Source organism: Giraffa tippelskirchi, chromosome 7 (genome assembly GCF_054371585.1).
Source record: "Giraffa tippelskirchi isolate mGirTip1 chromosome 7, T2T-mGirTip1v1.2.pri, whole genome shotgun sequence".
Lineage (NCBI taxonomy): Eukaryota > Metazoa > Chordata > Mammalia > Artiodactyla > Giraffidae > Giraffa > Giraffa tippelskirchi.
This window is the reverse complement of record NC_137281.1, coordinates 111,819,066-111,838,125: the sequence shown is the minus strand read 5'-3', so window position 1 is coordinate 111,838,125 and position 19,060 is coordinate 111,819,066. Positions and strand designations below refer to the sequence as shown.

At 43.9% G+C, this 19,060-nt stretch overlaps 1 protein-coding gene across 2 annotated transcripts in view; it reads right to left on the bottom strand.

Annotated features, from left to right (window-relative positions):
- The window catches only part of ANXA2 (annexin A2), a 43,020-nt gene extending 33,294 nt beyond the window's left edge, over positions 1-9,726 (bottom strand). The window contains exons 1-2 of one of the 2 annotated variants that reach the window (XM_081507589.1): positions 9,531-9,614; positions 8,772-9,038 (exon numbers count right to left, since the gene is read on the bottom strand). The gene's annotated coding sequence lies outside the window, so the exon portion shown is untranslated. Of the gene's footprint in view, positions 1-8,771; positions 9,039-9,530; positions 9,615-9,683 lie in introns of those variants that run through there. The other variant, XM_081507588.1, reaches the window with a different exon arrangement.
- Between the last annotated feature and the right edge of the window lie 9,334 nt (positions 9,727-19,060).

Below are 19,060 nucleotides of genomic sequence, written 5' to 3'. Positions count from 1 at the left end.
TAAGAGGATTTGCCTTTATTTGTGGTTATGGAAATATTTCTGCAAGACTTTCACAGTGAACTCTGTCCTACACCAACTCTTCTCTCTCGACTGATGCTTATAGAAACTTTTTAAGCATGGCAAAAAAGAAAGTCACAGCTATTCCAACTCCTCCATTCCCACAACTCTCAGACACTATCACACACACACCCAATCCCTGCAATATACCCCACCACTGGGATATAATCCTAATTTGTAAAGTTGTCCTCCATAAATAAACTGTGGTACATCCAGACAATGTAGTATTATTCAGCACTAAAATGAAATGAGCTCTCAAGCTGTGAACAGACACGGAGGTAACAAATACATATTACTAAGTGAAAAAGTCAATGTGAAAAGGCTACATATTGTATGAGTCCAGTTATGTGACATTCATGAAAAGGCACAACCATGGAGACAGTAAAAGGCTCAGTGGTTGCCAGGGATTAGAGGGTAAGGAGGGAGGGAACAATTGATGGAGCACAGAAGATTTTTAGGGTCGTGATACTATAACAGTGGATACATATTATTATACATCTGTGAAAACCCATAGAATTTACAACACCAAGAGTGAAGCCTAATATAAACTATGGGATTTGAGTGATAATGATGTGTCAATGCAGGTTCATCAATTAAAACAAATGCACTGCTCTGGTGGGGGATCTTGAGAGTTAAGGAGGCTGTGTGTATAGAGCGGGTGATAAAAATACATACAAACTCTGTACTTTGCACTCAATTTTTCTGTGAACCTAAGACAGCCCTCAAAAATAAAGTCTACTTTCTTTAAGAGTAGCTAGACTGTCCAAGGGCTTCCCTGATAGCTCAGTTTGGTAAAGAATCTGCCTGTAATGCGGGAGACCTGGGTTCGATCCCTGGGTTGGGAAGATCCCCTGGAGTGGGAAAATGACAACCCACTCCTGTATTCTTGCCTGCAGAATCCCTATAGACAGAGGAACCTGGTGTGCTGCAATCCATGGGGTCGCAAAGAGTCGGACACAACTGAGTGACTAAACACAGCACACAGCACAGACTGTCCCATATACCAGCCACCAGCCACATGGCTATCAGTCACTGGCTATCAAACATTGAAAGGTGCTCAGTCCAAAGTGAGATGTGCTTAAGTAAGTGTAACATACACACCAGATTTGGAAGACTTAGTGTGAGAAGAAGAATGTAAAATCTAATAATTCCCAACTTCACCTTGGGCCAAGAAACATTTTATAGGGTCACCTCAGTATCCTGCTGAGATTCACCAAAGCGGAGGTGGATTCCCTAGGACATGGACCACCTGGCCTTGACTCTCACTCATGGGGCTCAGTCAGAACTGGACTAGGTCTGCGGTGAGGGATAAACTGTTATCCTCTGCCTTCTGGAATTCTAGGCCTCACTGTAAGCAGCTAAGAAATGAAAATGCCAAAACAAAAAGAAGACCAGTAAATCAGAACTGTTTCTGGATGGATTTATTAGACCAGGTACTTCACATCAGTTCTGATATTTAGGAATCCGCAGCCACAGAGGCAGGTGAGGTTCTGCCAGGTAGTTCCTTCAAGTTGCCTTTCCAGCTCTGAGCACCAGCCTGGGAGACAGCTGCCTCATTATGCCCTAGATGGATCCCTTGGTGCTGTACAAACCACAGAACACGTGATTCAACTAATCCTTCTCATGCCCACAACACACTGACACAGAAAATCAGGATTTTAAAAGCCCACAGATTTCCCTTCCCATTAACTGTCCATAATCATACTGCTCTTTCATCAACTCAGTGGCTCTTTCATGCCACTATCAACTACATTCCTCCATTTTATCTTGTCACAACAGTTCAATATCCAACCTTCTGTGATATTCTCTTACTCCAGCTCCATCCAGCCCTCTAGCTATTCCCTAGCAAAAGTGGACTTGAGGGACTTCCCTGGTGGTCCAATAGTTACTTAAGAATCCACCTTTCAATAGAGCAGTTGTGGGTTCGATCCCTGGTCAGGGAACTAAGATCCTACATGTTGGGGGGCATCTAAGCACACACACCACAACTAGAGAAGACCACATGCTTCAACTGCATGACACAAGGAAGAATCGGCACAGCCCTTTCAAAAAGAAGAAAAAAAAAAGTGGACTTGAACTGAATTGTTCCTTGCTTCTCCTCAAACACACTGTAACTAGTTTAATCCACAGCATCTTGACTCGTGTCTCCTGTCTCATTGTCTTACCCTCATCTTCTAGTTACAAACTCTGCCCATTTCTCAAGTCACTAGCACTTTGGCATATGCTTCAATAGAGTGGCTGCGGTCCCCTCCCCACAACACTGTCTCCCACCTTTTGGTATCAGAAACACTTTCTCATGCCACTCAACTTACTTGCCGAGAAACAGTATCCTGAGTTCCTGCCATGCATCACATATTCAAATGGCAACTACATAGTACAATTCAACAAAACGGTCATCTGCTGGAGAGTCCCAGTTCCCCAAGAGATTTAAGAGGGCTCTCCACACTTTAGGTGCTAAATAAACTTTCAGAAACAATGAATTGATATTTTGCATAGTTAACATTGATATGTTATTATTTACAAGCATTCTGCAGAAAAAGAATATCACAATAACCAAAAAACAATATCTATGAAGCTTGCTATTTCTCCATGCAAGTGTCTTCTGCATCCATATAAATATTTCCTACATCATGCAAGCTTAACGGCAAAGACATTTTCACCTTAGAAATAAACATCAGTTCTTCACTACTGCCAATCCGTTTATTTCTTCATTATATCCTGGTCTCTTCACTACATCCAATCTCCTGGCAATGCAAAGTCATTTTGCAGATGACTAATTAATCTCCAGAAGAAACAGTCGGCTTTGCCACTCATAATATTTGTTAAAACATTAGCTTAATATAGTGCATTTGATTAATGAGAAGATGTCAGGGTGCTGCTACCCTTGAAAGTTGAAAGAGAAAGTCTTGGCAGGGCTACTGTAGGTTACAAACACTGGTGACACCCAGGAAATCAATCAACAAGCCCCTAACACACACACACATATACACACACTCTCTCTCTCAGCCTGCCCCTCATTAAAAGCTGAGAGAGACACACACAGAACTATGTCCACCGACTCCACTTCTGCAGGACCTTCCAGCTCTCTTCCTTTCTCGGCCCAGGAAGACAAGACCAAGTCACCCAGCTAATGATGAAGGGAGGCAGGGGCCCAGTTCCAGGTCTTCAGACTCAAGGGCCCTTTCAACTTCACCACAGTGGGTCTTCATTCCAAGAGGTTAAGAGAGAACAGAAAGATAAAAGCAGCATGCATGAGATTGGCTGAATATCTGAGAGGTAACATACCGACTAGTTTGAAAAGGGCAATCACTCACTCTGGAAGGCTCAAACCAGAACGGGGGAAAGTCGGAGGAGATGAGATGGGGGTGAGTGTTCCAGGGGTGTGAAGACACAAGGCCAGGTTTAAAACCAGCCACATCTAATGTGGTGGCATGTGGGGGCCTGAGAGGTAAGTTTCTGGATGGTGCATATTTAAGTTTGACTGTGAAAAGGGATTTGACCCCAATACTCACAGAATCCATTCACAGGATTTGCTCTGGAGGCTGAATTTTCTTACTGAAACAACAGCTCTGCCTTGGTGTACCTATTGTTAGGAAGGTAACTGTCCATACCATAGGGGACAATTCCACCCCTACTGACCACTCAGCACAAGGAAAAATTCATAAGCCCATTACAAGCATAACCACCACTCCTTTTCTGGCAGATCTCTCTATGGAATATGAAAATGGCATCAATCTTTCCAACACTGCAATCTCACCCAGATCTCCAACTGGTTTCAACTTGCAGGAAAGAAAAAAAAAAAAAATCAGCAAATTCAATCTGTTGATGAGTACCTACCTCCACATAACAGAGAAGGACTGGGTGACTAGACAAGACTGTTAAAATTACCTTTATCAGGTAAAGTTTTTTAAGAAAATAACCAGAGGGGTACAAGGAGACTGACTGAAAGAGCCACACCCATTTCAAACTGGCTTGAAATAACTCACCACTGGGAAGGGAACTCAGACACCCCACCCTAATGAAGGGAAAAGAACGTTTTCCTCTGGCCTTGAAAATATTAATAAATGAGGCTGTTAATTGCCTGACTGCCAAAGATTTTAGAGTGCAAAGCTAGACATTAAAGAAAGCTGTGCAGCTGCTGGAAAACAGGCAACTTACATCGAACATAAAGACTATCTTAAGGATAACTTAAGGGTTTATCTTAAAAAGATTATACTGTACTTCAATGCTTCACTTCCACAACATAGTTACAACAAGTTGTACAAAACAGCCTTAAACTCTCCCCTAACCCCCATCCAGTAAAAAGTAAAACAAAGCTTGCAAAAAGGTGGAAAACAAACAAAAAAATAAACCAGAAGGTAGCATTTCAAATAATAAAAACAAGTTCTACTGATATGAATTATGAAGAACCAGATACAGAAAGCCCAAATAGCAATTTGTACAAACAAACAAAAACACCCTGCAAAAGGCTCATCTGCACAGCAGAACCTGAGTATAACCCAGCAGTTTCGTGGTCACACCCACTTTTAAAATGTGGAGTGTTGATGTGTTACCGCAAAACACATCCCTAGCAACCATGATGAATCAATCAGGAACTGGATGATACAAAGGATTTTTAAAACCAAAAATAATGGGTGAGGGTGTGGGGGTGGAGAGCTGGGATTCCCGACCAAGCCCTTGCTTGCAGTCCTGTGTCTACAGGACCAGACTGAAATTTTAAACCAAAAGCAGGGGAAAAAAAAATGCAAGAGTTGGGGGGAAGAGGTGGAGTTCCCACTGTACTCCACTCGCCACCCCTTCCCCAAACCATTTTTATTTAACAGAACCTTTCCAAAAGCACCCAGTTTTCCCCTTGGTTTTTATGATCTTGATTAACGTCTGAGTCACAGGCGCAAGTAATTCCCGAGAAATCCTGGAATTCTGCCCAGTGGCCTTGCTCAAACAGAGCAGGATAGACACAGCAGAACTTGCTCTGGCCTGTCTCTTTTGCTGCCTGATCTGAATCAATATTTGTTTGCTAACTTCAGACACAATGCAGCCTTGAGCTCTCAGAGCCTCTCAGTCAATCTCCTGATGGAGGGTTAGAGTAGGTGGAAAGAGAGTAGGCGGAAAGAGACATGCAGAAGAATGATGTCACTTGGCTCCAAGCACTCTCGGTTGAGAAATCAAGGTCTTTGCATCTACAACTCAATTTCAGTGTTTTATGGCCCACATATTACATTTCCAGTGGGGCCCTGCTACTTACAGTAAAAAATCTACACAGCATTCAAGATTTTCCACACTCTGGACTCTACCTACTTTTCCTTAAAGCACATGCATGCATACACACACCACACACACACACACACACGTACACACACTCAGCACCAAAGCTGGATTGGATTGGTAATTCTCCAAACACACTCAGTGCTATTCCGTGACCTCCATGTCTGGGTTTTCCAAGTCCCCAGTACTGGGAATCCTCAGTGTGGATCAGCTGACATCCTCATGCAACTTCAGGGTACAAAAATTACTGTTACCTTTCTCCTGCATTTCTCCCTGCTCCGCACTCCTGTCTCTCTTGGCATGTCTGTGAAGTATCAGAGCTGAGACTATAAAGGCAGTGTCTCCATCTTATTGATCGCCATTTCCCCACAGGTCTGAGCACAGTGCTCAGCACACTGCAGGTGTTCACTGACATTTTGGTACAGTTTACACACACTGGGTCTTTCCACATTCTGTCCTTTTCCCCTTCTTTTCCAACACACTCTCCTTTCTCAATTTTATATCTCTTCCTCAGACTGAATTTCTCAAATGCAGTTCCAGTTCCATACATACAGAGCTGGAGGCATCAATTCCCAGCCTCTATCCATATCTTTATAATGCCTGGTAGATCCATTTAGGGGACAGCCTCTTTCTCATGATCTGCAGCTCTTCCCAGTTCCCACAGCCCCTCATTTACACCATATACCATCAGGGCCCGCTGGGTCCTAGCTCTGTCCACAGGACAATGTGGAAAAGTAACCTACATCTGCCATGGCGAGCAAAGTGGGAAAGGAGGCAGCAGGGAGTAAGGGTTTGCAAGTGGCCTTGGGACTCTGATTTCCTCTGAGCTGGGAGTGTGGAGACGGGTGTGGCAGGGAGACAAAGGGCAGGGAGTCCATGTGACAGACATTCCCTTGAGTCAGAACTTTCCACACCAAGCCTGGGAGGATAACTCAGATCACTTGTGTGCTACTGACTTCTTCCTGACAAGACTGAACTAAGATGGTTTAAAAAGCTTCAGGTACCCTACGAGAGAGCTTTGGAGGTCATCTCACTGGACCCACTGAGAAGGGCAAGCCTGGGTACCTCCTGACCCCCTCCTGCTGATCTGCTCCCCAGCTAAGTAGATGGGGACCGCATCTGGCAACTGGAGGAGGAAAAAGAGACCCAACAGTGAATGAGTTGGCTGGGATGCAGGGAGGGGGGGAGGTGAATCTTTTATTCAGAGACCGCTGTTTCCTCTGATGTAGCCTACAATGAGAATAGGGTGTGGCACCAGGGGAGAGAAAAAAAAGGAGGTAGATTCCCTTATGCAAAAAAAAAAAAAAAGGAGCATTCCATTTCCATTCTCACAGTCAAATCCAGAAGGCAGGTTAAGTCTTGATAACCTGAAACAACACTTTGCCTAGCAGGTTAAACATGAAGCTCAGGTCTGTGGAACAGCTGGAGTAAAGGGGAAATGAGCCCCAATCAAGTTCGGAAGCTAATATTAACTTGGGAAAACGTAAAGTTCACAATCAATAACTGCCTATACAATTCACTCATTTCTCCTCACTAGATTTAAAACCTAAAGAGCAGAATGGTGCTTTTTTTTTTTTTGGTCTGTTTTGTTCACTGCTGTATCCCTAAGTGCTTATACTAGTGAGTGGAACATGAAGTGAAAGTGAAATGTTAGTTGCTCAGTTGTGTCCGACTCCTTGCGACCCCATGGGATTCTTCAGGCAAGAATACTGGAGTGCATTGCCATTTCCTTCTCCAGGGGATCTTCCTGACCCAGGGATTGAACCCAGGTCTCCTGCATTGCAAGCAGAGTCTTTACCATCTGAGCCACCAGGGAAGCCATAGTAGAACATAGTAGATGGAACATCTGAGTGGAACATAGTAGATGCTTAATAAATATTGTCAAATGAAGAGATGATTAACGCAATCCAGGAGAGCCTGGGATGTTCATCTGGCACACCCACCCTCAGTTTGTAAGAAATGCCTCAGCAGGCCCACAGCCCCACTCAAGGGAAGGACAAAGGCCAGATTCTAGGCCCAACCGTGCAGGAAGAGCCTACAAATCTCAAAATCAGTAACAATTGTAGGAGGATATCTACCTTGCCAGGAAAAATACTTAAATTAGAAATCAGTCAGGAAACTAATGGCCACGACTGCAGACATATCAGTCGATACAGTATTTTTAATAGCTCAAAGACAAAGGATGTTAAATATTGACACCCCAGCCCCAAACCAAGTTCATGATCAAAGCCAGTGAGTCAGCAGTATTTCCTGGGCATTTACAACAGGCAAGCCATTTGGCACTACAGGAAATCACAAAATCCAGGCAGTCCCCCAATCACTAAACTCCAACTAAAAAAATTTAGCTTGGTGGTCACACCCTTCCATGGCAGATGCAATTTATTTCTGGGGAAAGCCTTGACTTAAGCTTTGAGATAACAGATGGAGTTAGAAGGGAGGAGAGTGCTACAGGCGGTGGTCTTAACGCCCCTGACCAATAAGGACACTGAAGCTGGCCTCATCTGAAATCTTCCTTCACACTGCCTGGATATTATGTGGCTCTCTGATTCCATAGCCTCAAATGTTATAAATTACAATTGTTTAGGTTCAAAAAGGTGCCTTGCTATTTTTTAAATAATACAACTCCCCTGAGTTGCTAAGGATTTTAGGACCACCAACATTCCTAATACTGAATATTAACAAATATTGATTCAATCTGCTACTCTCCAGCTGGGTATAAGTACAATAAAGGAGGAGGGATGGGGGCAATGCATAAGAACTGGATAAGCATGGTCGGGTTTTTGCAACATGTCAGGGAGGAGGATCTCCAAGGAGGCAGGAGGAATACAGAGAAAAGTAGAGATTGTGATAAGGACATAATTACAATTATAATAATGTAATCAAGCCCAGCATTAAAACTAAGAAGACTTCCAGTAAAATATTTCAGTGATTTTTTTCTTCTTACCTACACATCTTCCCTCATCCTCCTCCCATCTTCCCTCCCCCTTCCCACCACTCCCAACCCCCAAGCTGGGCCTGTACTATCAGTACTTTCTATGGAAGTGTCTTCTACAACATTGCTTCAGTGAGACAGTGCCTTCTTCATTCCAAATGACCAAGCTCCAGACAGGCACAGTATGGTACATTTTGGATAGAACCTATCAAAACAGTCAGTATGAGCTCAAGGGTCCAGAACCCTGGACTCCATGACCTTATGGCTCTGGGTCAAGACACAGTAAGCCCCTATGAGGGTACTGCTCTTTTATACACAGATTGAGAATACCTTCCAATAGCTTTAAAATGGCAAATCTTAATATAAAAAGAAAGATACTGCTTTGGTATGACACAATGCTTTCCGTGTGCTTTACAAGTTTTTGAAAGAACATGTTTTTTGGAACCTTTGATGATAACCCTCTAGGGCAATTCTTAAACCACTTTCATCAATAAGGAAATTGATGCCCACTTCCCACCTTCTTAACTGCGAGTTGATGAAAAACAGCCCTTCACGCCAGGCGCTGCTGGGATCGATCTCACAGAACTACAAGGAGGGGCCTGGGGGGCCACGCCCTGTTCTGTACCCTCTGTCTTTGACTCAGTGTCGCATCAGCGCCAGTAAGTCAGTGACAACTCTGCCCACAGAACCACCGGGGACACTTCCTTCCTGAAGCAAAAGTGGTCAAGCAAGTTGGAAACTCTCCAGATACACGGAAATCAGAAGTGCTCTCCTACAGGATAATCTAGACAAAGGAGAAGGAGCTGAGGTTCTTTCGTTCTGTTCTGTTCTATGAGGGCAGGAGGTCGCTGCTAAAAACCCCCACCCCTTATCGTCCGTCCAGCTGCCTCCCTCCTGCTGGTTGGCACAAGTTCCACAAATGCATATTTGTTCCAAGTCAAGTTAACTTGGAACAGATGGGGATCCCTTTCTAGATGGCCGTAAGGCTAGTGTTCAATGTGGAGGGTGCCGCACCCTCTGCTCTCCTCCCGACCCGGGGCTCCTAGGGTGGCCACACCCAGCCCCCCACATTGCCTGTTATGTCTGGAATGTGGGCCCTCCTCTGCCCCCCTCCCCGGCGCCATCTCGTCTGGCTTCCTGCGAGCACTCAAGAGGGGATGCCCGACCCCTCCTTCTGCCTTGCACCACCCCCATGCCGAAGCACACCCGGCACCCTCACTCCTGTCCAGACCTCCTCGCCACTGGGCACCCTCCCCGCCGAGCCCCTAGTGCAGACCATCCCTCCAGCCTTCTCCCGGGTCCCCGTCGCCAGAGTTTCTCTTTGCAAGGCTGACTCCTTCTTTGCCTCTCCGCAACCCCCTCCCCCCCACCCCCGCTAGCTCGGCGGCCTCTGGCTGTAGCGGATGGGCGGGCGGGGCGTCTCGCTTACCAGGGCCGGCGCAGTGCGCTTCCAGCGTCCCCAGAATCAGAACGGAGCCGGCTGGCCTGGGTGGGGCTTTTATAGTCACATCCTCGCAGTGCGCTGGAGGCCCGCCCCGCCCCGCCTTCCCTTGCCCCTTCCCTTACTCGCGCCCGGACTTGGGGGTGACTCACCCTTCCCGCCCTGCGCGCTCGCCAGGGCCGCCTCGCCCTGGAACATTCCCTGGGCCGCGCCACTGGGAGTGGCCCCGCGCCCACTGCCGTACCCTCCAGTAAAGCGCCGCCGAGACTTCCCTGAGGCCTATTAGCGGCCTCTTTTTCCTCCCTTTCTCTACTTCTCCAGCGCCACGTCTAGTTCTCAGCCCTGCCTCAGGTTCATATCAGTACAGATGCAAGACTTTAGTCGACTATGAGGTTGGTTGTCTTTTTTTTTAAGGCGTCGATGCAATGGAAGCAAGAATAGTTCCAAGAAACATAAATCGTGATTCCCCTGAGCTGGGCCATTGGCATCCAGCCCCCGGTTACCGTCTGCAAACATATTAGCTTAACCTCTGACCGGCCATTCCCGGGAGGAGCGCTGGGAGGGAGATCTCCCGTGTTCTGCCTGGCAAAGGATTCCTCCGCCTTGGGGCGCGCTGGTAGACAGAGAGCCACTGTGGCTGTTGGGTAGGGGGTGGGAGGCCAAAGCCAGGAGCAAGAGCTCACCCTCCAGCCCGGGGAGGCGTCCTTTTCCCAAACCTCCCGAGACGCCGGGCCTCCCGGGGTGTCGGGCAGCTGTGCGCGTCCTCGTCCTCCTCGTGGCAGGCAGTCCCAGGCTGGGTGGGACCAGTGGCTTTGAACCTTGAGTTCCAACAAAGAAGTTCCTCCTGTCCTTCTTTCCTAACTAGCTTTTTTTTTCCCCCCCTCTCAACCTCAGCTCCCTGGCTTGGTTTTGTTATTTCTTTTTTTTTTTTCATTCTCTGCTTCTATGAACCACCGTGGCAACAAGCACGCAAACATGATTTTGTGTGTGACTGTGAAAATACTGTATTCACACCTCAAAGTAGCTGGAAAGTTTTGCTAAGAATCCCAAAAATCTCGCTCTGCACCTCTGAATTCTTTCCTTTCACACACCTCAGGTAGCTCTTTCTCTTGACGCTTCTATGTTTTCATCTCCTGTCTCGCTTAACGTCTGTTTTTACTTTCCAGTTGAGCGTCATTTCACTCTTGGGAATTAAGAAATGGCGAGGCCAAGACATCATTGCCAAGCTCACAGGCAAGCCCGGACCACAAATGGGGTCTGTAAACACTCAGCGCAGCGTTCACTGTTACCCGTTTCTTCCACTCATAATGGAACATGATAGACACTGTCAGAAGGACAAATAGAAAATAAAGCAATTCTGTTGACACAATCTCTGATTTACATTTGTGTTCAGTTGCTAAGTCGTGTCTGACTCTTTACCACCCCAAGGACTGTAGTCCTCCAGGCTCCTCTGTCCATGGGATTCTTAGGCAAGAATACTGGAGGGGGCTGCCATTTCCTTCTCCAGGGGTTCTTCCCCACCCAGAGATCAAACCTGCCTCTCCTTAATTGGCAGGCAGATTCTTTACCACTGAGCCATTAGGGAAGTCCATTTACATTTATAGCTCCTCAATTCAGGCTGAAAGCTTAACAACCAGAAATTGTGTTTTTCTGCCTACTCCCTGAATATTTTGGAACAGAAGGAGACCACAGACTGACAATAATGGTGGGCTGGATTCTGTCTCCCTTCTGTTCTCCTGGCTGGTTGCACAGCCTCTGATTCCCAGTTGTGCTGTGATAGGCACTCCACAGAAGATAAGATTTAATTCAAATCATGTGGAATACCTAGGAGCCAAGTATCCAAAAGAATGCTTTTGCTTATCTAGGGCATCTAGCAAATCCAAACATTCAGATCTGTTCAACAGCCAGAGTCGGCTTCATACTGCAGAACTTCACACTGGTGTTTTGATAAAGACGAAGCTGTTGCAGGTCATGGATTGCTCTTTCTGAGGAATGTGGGGTCAGTTCTGCCAGTTGAAATGAGCTTTTGAAACTCTGTGTGCAAAGATCCTTTTTTCTTTCTTTTCCCCCCATGGTTGGAAGAATGTTTACAACAACAAATCTCAGATTATGTTTCTGCTGCTGTGCATTCTGTCCTCCAAAGCCTTGACTTTATTTTGTTCACACTTCATCTGCTGCACCTCAGCACTACTAATTATGCCTAGCTAGCAGTGATAGGCACTCACTAAAACTTAGTAAACGATAGAATTATTCACCCAGTAATAGAATGTTAGAGCAGAGAGGGGCCTTAACAGGCTACTTATCCAGTCCTTGATTTTTATAGATGTAGAAACTGGAGCCCAAATAGTCTTCTGCCCAGTCCAGGGATGAAAAAATGCACTCAAGTTACTTACTGCAGTTTAACAAATTACCACCAAATCTTATTGGTTCTAACATAAATAAAACCATTTGCTCATGATTTTGCAATGTGGACAGGACTCAGGGGACAGCTAGTCTCTTCTCTGTAATGTTGGGTTGGGCTGCTCGACTGGGGTTTCAGGATGGAAAGACATTTCACTCACTTGTCTGGTGCCTCCGCTGGGGTTGCTGGAATGCCTGGGAGCAGGCTGGATCTCTCTGTCCCTTGGACTGTCATCTGCCAGGTCCTCCTCTACACCAGGATAGTAATGGCAGCCGGCTCTCAAGAAGCAAAATCTGGAGCTGCCAGGCCTCTTAGCTTGTGGGCTACCCCAAAACAGGCTGGATTGGTTTTGTGGGCTGTAGTTTGCTGATCTTCACTTTAATCTGTCATCTGATCAGTCTTTGGCTTTGCTTTCTGGCCTCTTGATTCCACTCTCTGAGATGTCTTTCCTTTTCCTTAAGAATAGTCCATATCTGTTCCTGAGTAGTTCTCTCAATCTGCTTCATGACAGTAGAGACTTGAAGGCCCAGAAACTTCTTTTCATTTTTGAACTGTTTCTGTGTCCAACCTGGCAGTCCTTTCATTAATATAATTATCTTTAAAATTCTGTGGGCTTTCTATACGTCTTACTGAGGTTCATTCCGTGCTACAAAATTCATATCCGATGGAATTTTTCTCAAAACCTTTGAAGAATTTCTGTAAATCTTAATGAGGCTTAACATCCAAATGCTCCAAAATTCACATTGATTATTCATATTGATTATCCTTTCTAAAAAAGATCTCTCTCTTTACTTTGAGTTTGTCAAGCTGGAACAATGCACTTAAGATTCTTAGAAGCCCTGAGATGGCCTTCAAAGTACCACATTAAATCTTTCCGGAATCTTAAAAATAAATAAAAGGGACTTTTCTGGTGGCGCAGTGGATGGGAATCTGGCTGCCAATGCAGATCTGGGTTCCATCCCTGGTCTGGGAAGGTCCTTAATGCCTGGAGCAGCTAAGCCTGTGCACCATAACTCCTGAGCTTGCACTCTAGAGCCCCTGAGCCGCAACTACTGAGCCTGCAAACCACAACTACTGAAGCCTGTGCTCTTCAACAAGAGAAGCCACTGCAATGAAAAGCTCATGCATTGCAACAAAAAGAAGCCCCCACTTGTCACAACTAGAGAAAGACTGTGCAAAGCAACAAAGATCCAGTGCAGTAAAAAATAAATAAATAAATTTTTTTGAAAAAAAATTAGAAAAAAAGATTTTGCAACCACACATGATTTGATCTTTATCCTAGGGCCATTTCTTATTTTCCAAATCTTTCATTGGCTAAAATTCTGCTTAAAAACCAAACATATGTTTACTTAGTGTTTTTTGTTTTCTTTTTTACTTTATCATACACAGCTAAAAGACGACCATGGGCATTTTCAGCATTCTGCCTGGAAATCTCCTTGGCTAGATTCACAAGTTCATTAGGCACATTTTCTATCACTTGTGTTACCACAGGCAACAGTAACATTAAACATTCTGCCAACACATAACCTAGGCTGCCTTTTTTCCAATCTTCCATGGCAATTTCCTTACCACTTTTCCAAACTCCAGTAACAGTCTTCTCTCTAGTTACTGTCTGGAAGTAAAGTCCATGTCACATATTTTAGGTTTTTCTTACAGCAACACTTCATGTCCACATTATAATTTCTGTTTCAGTCTCCTGTTACTAGGAAATAAGCCCACTTCCAAATATTAGAAACTTAGAACAGCAACAAATGTATTTGTTCTGATTCTACAAAGGGCAGAGTTCATGGAATCAGCTCATCTCTGGTCTATTTAGCATTGTTTACGGAGACTCAAATGAGGCTGGAAGATCCATAAGGGCCTCCCTCCAGCAGAGTAGTTATTGACCTTCAAAGGAGTGAAAGTGGAAGCTACCAGGCCCAGAAGTGAAACAGTGGCACTTCCCTGCATCCCATTGATCAAGGGAAGTGACATAACCCAGATTCAAGGGAAGGGGAAATAATTTCCACCTTTTCATAAAGGGAGTGATATATGTTTACATGAGTGGAAGGAATTGTTGGTAACCACTTTTGCATACAATCCACCACAATCCTTAAACTAGTAAGTGGCAGAACTAAGGGTGGCCTACGTCTGTCTGCCTTTCAATCCACTGCTTTTTCCATCATACCATCTCTCTCACACACCACCACTACTTCAGTAAGAAGCAGGCTGTCTCCAAGTCCTCTACATTATACGGTTTAGAGTTTCAATAACCATAAAGCTGTTCTTACCTTGTAACTTGTTATATGCAATCAGTATATAATAATGTATTATATTTAAAGACATGGCCAGGAGAGGAAAAATACCTATTTGGAAAACCTGATATCCAGAATATCAGAATATTCAAATATCAGACACCTCAGATATCAGAATATCAGAGTGCTAGAAAGAAAAATAGGGAAAATGAAGGGCAGAAAAATCACCAAGAAATAACTAAGGACAATTTTCTAGAACTGAAGGCTATGAGGCTTTAGATTGGAAAACCCACAAGTAATGGAAAAACAAACTCAAGGCACATTATCGTGAAAATTCAGAACACTGAGCGGGACCAGGGGAAAGATCCTAAAAGATTTCAGAGAGATTTAAAAAACAACTCATTTATGAAGGGTAAGAAAGAAGACTGGCATGATACTCAAGACTCAGATCTTAGTTTCCAAATACTATTCCCAGTAAATAAACCAGTTCTTAAAGCAATGGCTGGATCCAGAGGTGGAACAGAGAAAATGCGTGGTGAGCTTTGTGCTAAATGACTAATGGTAAAAAATCAAAACAACACGAGACAATTTAAAGGAGTTCTCACTGGTTAAAATTGGGGGTAATTTGAACATCATATTGAATAGTGATAGGAATTCACTGATGATACACATTGAATAGTCTAGTAGTAAAATAGAAAAATACAGGAGTGGACAGGAGAAGTTCTTAATTAGAGAAGAATGCTAACTTATAAATGTATCAGGAAAGATAAATACAAAAAAAAAAAATCATTATTTTGCAACTAGAATTCCATACCCACCCAAACTATAAATCAAGAATGGACTTCCTGGTGGCACAGTGGATAAGAATCTACCTGCCAATTTAAGTAGATTGGCAATCTACCTGCGCCCTGGAGTCCATGCTTCACAAAAAGAGAAGCTACTGCAATGAGAAGTCTGAGCACCGCAACAAAGAGTAGCTCCAGTTCACCACAACTAAGAAAGCATGCACACAGCAATGAAGACCTAGCATAACCAAAAATAGATAAATTAATTTAAAAAAGAATGCATGCATCATTAACATTTTTCAAAAATATTGTTTATGCCTACGTGCCCTGTGTTAATTTCCTAAGACTGCCGTGAACAAATTGCAACAATCTGGTGGCTTAAAAGAACAGAAAAGTGTTTTCTTGCAGTTCTGGAATCCAGAAGTGTGAAAACGAGGTACCTGCAGGGCCACACTCCCTCCAGAGGCTCTAAAGCAGAACTCTTCCTTGTCTCTTCCAGCATCTGGTGGCTCCAGTCATTCCTTGTGGCTGCATCACTCTAATCTCTTCCTCCAACTTCTCAAGGCCCTCTTCTCTGTTCCTGTGTTTTCTCCTCTTCCGTCTTTCAGAAGAACACTTCTCACTGGATTTAGGATCAACCTAGATTCAGTTCAGTTCAGTCACTCAGTCGTGTCCGACTCTTTGCAACCCCAGGAACTGCAGCACACCAGGCCTCCCTGTCCATCACCAACTCCCAGAGTTTGCTCAAACTCATGTCCATTGAGTCAGTGATGCCATTCAACCATCTCATCCTCTGTCGTCCCCTTCTCCTCCTGCCCTCAATGTTTCCTAGCATCAGGGTCTTTTCAAATGAGTCAGCTCTTCACATCAGGTGGCTGAAATATTGGCGTTTCAGCTTCAACATCAGTCCTTCCAATGAACACCCAGGACTGATCTCCTTTAGGATTGACTGGTTTGATCTCCTTACAGTCCAAGGGACTCTCAAGAGTCTTCCCCAACACCACAGTTCAAAAGCATCAATTCTTCGGCACTCAGCTTTCTTTACAGTCCAACTCTCACATCCATACATGACTACTGGAAAAACCATAACCTTGACTAGACAGACCTTTGTTGGCAAAGTAATGTCTCTGCTTTTTAATATGCTGTCTAGGTAATTGAGGATAATCTTATCTTCACATCTGTAACTTATCTTCAGATCTGCAAAGACTCTTTTTCCCCACGAGGAAATATTCACAGATTCTAAGACTGAGGATGTAGACATAGCTTTAGGGCACCACCATTCATTCCACTATACACCCTAATCTCAGGAGACTTCTGAATGGTGTACTTCACCAAAGCAAGAGAATAAAGCAAAATTAGGAAGCAGTGGATTCAGCAAACAAGGGATTCAATGCAAAAATAAGTGAATAGAATTCCCAGAATGATGGGGAAGAGAGAACTTGGAATGAGAGCTGTGCAGCAGGCATTCAGGGCAACCAGTGTAGCTTGGAGAAGGGGACTAATGGCTCTAGCACACTGCCTCAGAAACAGTAGGAGGAAGCAATTACCACAGGGGTTTTAAGTTACTGACAAGAAATTAACAGCTCCATTGGACAGCTTTGGAATGACTTTGTGAGCATGATAAGGAAAACTATCAATGAAAAGCTCTGGGAAAACAAAAACTTGTTGCAGCACGCTATAAGCTGAACGTTTATATCCCACCCACGATTCATATCTTGAAATCTAACCCTCTACATTAAGGTGTTTAGAAATGGGGCTTTTGGGAAGTGAATAGGTCATGAGAGCAGAACACTCATATCAGATTAGTACTTTTATAAAAGAGCTCAGGGAATTCCCTGTTGATCCAGTGGTTAGGACTCTGTGTTGTTACTGCTGAGGGCCTGGGTTCAAAATCCCAGCTCGGGAAACTAAAATCCCAAAAGCCACGGGGGTCCTCATCAGATCTTGATCTTGGACTTACCCATCTCCAGAGCTATGAGAATTTGTGGCAGTTTGCTGTGGCAGCCCAAATGGACTAAGACACACATATTAGATTCTTCAAAGATGACCCATCCTAGATGCTCCTCTAGAATTCTACCACTTTCCCCTTAAGAGAAGGAGGATATGCCCAGTTCCCTTGAATCTCATGACCTGTTGTGAATTATCTGACCAACAGAACACAGCATAAGTCATGCTGTGTGCCTTCTGAGGCTAGATCATGATTGCATTTCTACTTTGTTTACTTGAGACATTTGCCTTGGAATCCAGCCACCATTCTGTGAGGAAGCGCAAGCAGCCTATGGAGAGGTTCCAAAGCCTATAGCTGACAGCCAGTACCAACCTGACCTAAAGCCACCTTAAAAGTGGGCCATGCCAGAAGCAGGGAACTCAAAAGCTGGGACTCTGCGACAACCCAGAGGGATGGGGTTGGGAGGGAGGAGGGTGGGGGGACACATATACACCCATGGCTGATTCATGTCAATGTATGGCAAAAACCATCAATTATCCTCCAATTAAAATAATTTTTTTTTTAAAAAGTGGACCATGCCAACTGAAGTTGAGTAGAGACAAGCCTGTCCCACCAAGCTCTGTCCAAACTGCAAATGAGTAAGCAAAACAAATGACTGTTTTAAGAAACTAAATTTGGAGGTGGTTAGTTATGCAGCAATATAGAGCCAAAAACAGTTGCCGTGAGAAGATAATGAAAACATAACACATTATGTTATGCTCAGGTTATGTTTCTGTAATTGTAATTCTATAAATAACATTAGAGAAAAATAATGTAATCATTTGTGTGTATATCATAGGTAAGGAGTAAAAGATCTCTTATTTTTCATTAGAACATAATAAATGTTACTTAAAACTGAAAAATTAAGAAACAGTGGAATGTTATTCAGAAATAAATTGGTGAAACTCCACAAGAAATAGCTGCAAGTGTTGAAAATATTTGGCTTCTTGGAGCAGAAATTGTGAGTACTGTGGATGAGGGTGAGTAATTGCTGTGTGTGTGTGTATGCTGTCACAGAAGATCCAAATTCCTGACTCAATATACATTCTGATTATTTTCTTTAGCAACCCTTTTCTTTAAAGTGGGCAGCAATAAACTCAGCTAAAAGATTGCAATTTTCAGCTTCAAGAAAATCTCCTTAAAAAGAAAACAGCAGTTGACATGGGGTTTTGGTTTGTTTGGTCTGGTTAGTAACTTTTACCCTGAAATCCCCTTTCCCCTCTACTTCCTTTGCCTAATACTTGCTGTGATGCCTGGAGCTCTTGCAGTTACTGTGGGCACTGAGAAAAACTGGAAGATGGAAACTAGGCAGAAAGAATGGAGAACAAAAAACTTTAGCAAGAAAACAAAAGCATAGGGCAAAAAGTCAAGAAGAGACTGTTTTCCTGATGATTGTTAAGCTGTCAGTTCAATCCTTGACTGCTTTCCTCAAGATTTCTTTTACATGAAAGAAAAAATATATATTTACATCTTATTTAAAGTACTTAAATTCAGTCTCTGTTACTATCAAATAAACTTAACACTAACTTATATAGAATTATATAGAATTCTTGTGTAAATATGTGCCTGGTACAACTATTCTCTTGTATAACTTAGCTGAAGATAAAAATTAGAAGAGGAGGGAAGATGAAAGGGAGAGGGAGAGGGAGAGAGGAAAGGAAGGAAAGAAAGAGGAGAATCAGAGAGAATGAGTCAGTGAACAAGAATGGGGCTTGGAGTGAACCAGTCCTGGGGTCTTGTTCTGTGTCTGCTTCTTTGACAATCTCAGTTTTCTCACTTGTGATAATGCAAGACAAATGTAAAGATTAGACAAAGTACTAAAAAGTGCCTAACATATCGTGCTACTGCTGCTAAGTCGCTTCAGTCGTGTCCGACTCTGTGCGACCCCATAGACGGCAGCCCACCGGGCTCCGCCGTCCCTGGGATTCTCCAGGCAAGAATACTGGAGTGGGTTGCCA